At 33.9% G+C, this 5,233-nt stretch overlaps 1 long non-coding RNA gene across 1 annotated transcript; it reads right to left on the reverse strand.

Moving 5' to 3' along the window:
* Window positions 1-2,315: 2,315 nt before the first annotated feature.
* LOC133817058 (uncharacterized) lies at window positions 2,316-3,134 on the reverse strand. Its single transcript, XR_009885493.1, has 4 exons — window positions 3,067-3,134; window positions 2,841-2,907; window positions 2,647-2,739; window positions 2,316-2,393 (listed from the first exon to the last, which is right to left on the reverse strand). It is a non-coding gene; the product is annotated as an uncharacterized LOC133817058 (long non-coding RNA).
* Window positions 3,135-5,233: the final 2,099 nt, after the last annotated feature.

Raw genomic sequence — 5,233 nt, forward strand, 5'->3', positions numbered from 1 at the left:
GCAACAAGGTAAGCGAAAACGCTTACTAAGTCAATTTACAAGCATACAGAAACAAGTAATAGGAACCAATGACTTTGTGGCCATTGTCCTCTCAACATAAAGCTTACCACACTTAGGGGGTGTTTGTTTTGACTAGTTTAGTTGCCTTGGAAAGTGTAGAGGGACTTAGGATGGAGGTAATATTAAACTCTTGTGTACAAAAGGGTTCACTTTACCCTTAAAATACATGTGGGGCTCACACAAATTATTAAATTTACCCCCTTAAAATTTGAACCAAACATAGGAATGGATTTAGATTCCCATTCCCACCTTTACTTTACCCCATACCAAACACCCCTTTAGGGTTTCAAATAAATCCAAACCCTAATCAAACAATTTCAAGTACTCTAGGCGTCATGGGGGTATAACAATACCTTAATCAAACAGAGCAGATCCTATAGAAAATATCCAAACTAAAGAAGAAGCAGAATAGTAATAATAATATCCAATATTTATAATTGACCCTAGAAGCCAATTCGGGAGCTGCCTAAGTATCCCCTAGCATTTTAGCTCAATTCACAATGGAGATACAAATTCATAAACCTTTCTCAAGGGTAACCATTGGTTACCTAGGCTATTTATACAAATTTCGAACAATGAACGGGGTTGGTGGATCCACACTGGCTTATGGAGACCTCTAGGTTTACCTGGCTACTTACCTCCTGGCCAACGGTCACGGTAGCTAACCATACTAATAAATTAACAGTTCAAAATGGAGCATAAGCACCCCTAAGATTGCTCAGACTCATAGGTTACCTGGTCTACTTATCTCCTGGCCAATTCTCACGATCACAAACTATATTACAATAACATTTTTTAAATGGAGAGTAAGCACCCCTAGAATCCTTTGGACTTCTAGGTTGCCTGGCTACATACACTACACCAAACACCCCTTTCCATAACACATCATTATAATACTATTTAAAAAGTATTATTGTATATTAGTAAAGTTTCACACGCGGCAAGTGAAAATAAAAAAGCGCCAAATATGCCTAAGTTTTTTCTGCAGTAGACTCCCCTTTTCCCATGTCTCATTTTCTTCTCTGTTTCTCTTCCTAGTATACCCATTTCCCGTGACTCATTTTCTTCTCTCTTTCTCTTCCTGGTATACCCATTTCCTTCTCTCTTTCTCTTCCTGCTATACCCATTTCCCGTGTCTCATTTTCCTGAGAATTCTAGTGCATGTGATAATAGAGCGCAGGAGAATGTAGATCAATTGGATCTCAACAAGACGGTAGGATTGAGTTACACTTCTCTAAGGTGGGTGGGAAACTAGTAACGAAATCAGATCCCCTATCAAGAAACAAGTAAAACTCAAGCTTATCTGGTAAAGTATGCTTCTCTATTATTTTGTTATTTGAAATTTTGACTATATTTTTCTTGAGAATCACTGCATTCACGAGCCATGTTTTCTGAATATATATATAAATATAATATTTGACATTTCCCTCACTACTCTCCCTCATCTCATTTCCTAAATCTCCCGTGACAAGCTTATTAACAAGCTTATTTTCTGTATGATGCTGTTAGGTTGAGGAGAACATTTGCAAGTTTGCAAAGAAGGGTCTTTTTCAGAGGAGGAGTTTTTTAAAAGCTGAAAAATGGAAGAACCAGTCAACCCGCGGAGTTGAACACAACACTGACTTCGGCCAGGTTCTTCTATCAATCTCCTGGCCCTTGCAACACTCCTTGTTCAAATCAACTTTGTCATTTGCTAAGTTCTGGTGTGTATTTGATCTATATATATATATATATATTAAAATCTTGTTTTAAAGTATGATCTAGTGTAACCATTTTATCTTTTATAAGTTAATAGGTCCATTATCTAAAGAGGATAAGGACATTGAGTCTAGCTTAGCAAAATACCTCAAAGAACAGCGCAAATTACTTGGAGACACATCAATAAGGAATTTATAAACTTTATTTTTGTTTTAGCTTAAATTTTTCTAGGTTTCCCAGCTTAAATTTTGTTTCATGTACTGCTTGTATTATGATTTGGTAGATAAAGTCCTTATTTGTCACTGTTATGGAACCACTTACTTCATCCCTATGGAAGCATATGTGTGGTTTATGTGTTTTTTTTGGTAGGTGCATATTTATGTATATTTCTTGTTTAGATGCTATGGATTGCTTGTTTCTTTAATAAATGAAAGTATTTTGTTCTTTAATAAAGGAGACATATAGCTATGAGCAGCCTTTTTTATTGAAGTCTTTTTATTAAATATAGATGCTATGGATTGCTTGTTTAGGTGCACTCCAGTGTCCTACCCAACAACCATTTTTGCAGCCCAAGTCATGTAGTTATGAGCAGGAGGGCCAAATAACTTACTTTGTACTCCATATTCATTATCAATCTGAACATAATAAAAAAACAAACTTTTATTGAAAATTGATCCTTGACAATAGCTTTAGTGCCAGTAGAGCTGAACTTAACATAGACTTTTCCACTTATTTTATTAAAAAAGCACACAAAGTTCTAAGCTAGTTTGCATTAGAGTCACAACTTAATATTTCCCAAAACGGTTACTGTTCACACGTATTTGCAATTGCAAAGGAAGAAATTTGAACTTGAAGTTCAAAATCTTTACAAGAATCAAATCCTCATACCTGAGACAGTATGATGGGACCTCCCTGAGACTCAAATAAATGTTCACTCTTCATCATCCTCACAATCTTTTCAGTGAACCCTTGCATTGCATTCTGAAAACACCATAAGAAATTTAGTATAAAATTTGTACTAAATAATAATAAAACATAGTAATTTTTTAAACTGGGCGTGCAATAAAATGAGTGAAGGAAACCTTAAAAGGCTCATTGTCTGTTCTGAAGCTAATACCAGGAACATACTTTAGCCAAACAGGAAAACCTCTGTAAAAATCACAGTTAGAAATTTTTAAGGGTCAAAATGGTGAATTAATCTCAATTATGAAAATTCAAAGATGAACAAACATGGTCAAAGTTACATTAAAGAGAAAAGAGTGCATAAAGATCTAGGTAGAATGGGAAATGAAAAGGAGGAATGAATACCCAAAATTCCACTCTGCACAAACATATGGTCCAATGCGAAGATGAGCATAGAGACCTGCTTTCTGTATAACACCTAAATTTCATTTATTAAAGAAATATATTCTAACAATAACAACATAAAAAAACCAGCCTAAATTTCAACCCACAAATATACACTTTGAATAAATACATCTGAAACCAAACAAATATACAAACTGAGGTCTCGAACAGTGGCTATTTTGACAGTGTATCCACGCTGTAGTAAGAGGTTGAGAAGCCATGAAGCTTGTAGCAGAGTGATTCTTGATGCCTTTCACTGTGTGCATTAAAATTCTGCAAGTTTAGAATCAACAGGTTCATTTAATTAGAAATTAGCTAAATACGAAGAAAAAAAAAAACAAACAAATTAGCTATCTATAAGGACTTTGTTAAGTTTGTTCTTGATATATTGTCAATTCATTTTGCTCGATTTAAACCATTTTATTATAACACCTTACAATCTATAAAAAAAACATCTATAGCAAAAAGAATATAATTCTTAACCGCTGGTGTATTATATGAATTATAATAGTTTATGGGAACAATAAAACATAAATAACAATGCTCTATTCTCTACAATAAAAAATTAGCTGAAAAAAAAAGAGAGGAGGAAATTGAATAGTTATTAAAATTGCCCTTGAGTTATTATCTTTGTAGGCTCTAATTATCATACTCAATAAGCACAATCATTAAGTAAATTGTGCATTCCATTGATAATTAAGTTCAACCTCCTGATCACTAGATATTTAGTAGCTTAAGAGGAAGTCTATATCTATATATTAGCAAAAGCCAGGTAGTTCCCTCAAGCCTTGTTCACTTATATGACCCATCCTTTGGTGCCATAGTTTCATCTCATTTTCTTGAACTTTAATAGCATCAGCTTCAACAATTGATATAGTTTACCCATCTAACACATACAATCCATTTATTTTATTCCATTTCATAACTAGCAGTGAGCCTTTAGTAATCTTTTTGAAGCCATTTGAAGACTTGTAGTTGTAGCCTTCATCCTCCAATGAGTCGAGAGAGATTAAGTTGTAGCCCCGAGCAAAATATAATTCATCAATCCAGTGGATCAATCTGGGGACAGATAGCTAAAGCGACCATGGTTTCCATCATCTTTTTCGCATTGTGTTTTTGTCATTTTGTTCTGTTTCATTCTTCTAAGTTAGACTTCAGCATTGCAAATATGGCCTCCTTTCACTACTTCCAGTTCAGGAAGTCCTCTGCCAAAAGTATTTTCAGCTCAATCATCTATGAGTCTTCGGATGGTTATAGTTGAGATGAGATTAGCCTAACTAGGTTCCAGTAGCCATGTTAACACTGCAACCTGTTCCACATTCCCCATCACAGCTTTACAAAAGGATCCTACAAATTCTTTAGCACCAAAAGTAGGGACTTTCAGTACAAATCAAATTGAAATGCATGGCAAACTATCCTCCATTTCTCAGAAGCTAAAGATTTAAAGAATAAGAAACATGATTAACAATGTATGTTTAACAAAATAAGCATTGTCCTTCTCATGTACTGTGTTCTACATATCTATATTATTATGTCAATCTTTTCTCTCAAACATCTTTCACTTGCTTTAGAATATGTTCTTTTAATAAATAATCTAATTGAAGGATAACGTGTTCAACCTTGAAAAATGAGAAGGCTGAATCTGAAATGGTGGATGGTAGTTTATCCCAATAATTAAACATGTTCAACTTTGTTCAGTTTTGTAACGTCCTACGTTTTCGGGTACCTTTAAACGACTCGGGTCGGGATTTTTCCCCTGGGTTAAGAATATTATTTTAAATAATATTATATTTTGTTTGTAAGTATTCCATGAGTTATTGCTAGCCAAAATATGAATTTTGTGATTTTAAAAGTCAAGATAAGACTTTCGGTCTTGGACCGACACAAAAACCCTGATCGGGTAAAAATCTCAGAAAATAAAATGAAAAATCATGACAATTATATTTTGGGCATAAAATACATTCATAAAAGTTAAAGTTTGGTCAAAAAAATAATAAACCTAAAAGAAAATGGAAATTTTAAGGCATTTTGTGTTAAATGCGTAATTTTGCCGAAATGGGGAATTTTATTCCATGAATGGACCTTAGGTTAAATTTTATTATGTGATTAATTAAATTAAATGTGAGAG

This window comes from Humulus lupulus, chromosome 1 (assembly GCF_963169125.1).
Source record: "Humulus lupulus chromosome 1, drHumLupu1.1, whole genome shotgun sequence".
In the NCBI taxonomy this organism is placed as follows: Eukaryota; Viridiplantae; Streptophyta; class Magnoliopsida; order Rosales; family Cannabaceae; genus Humulus; species Humulus lupulus.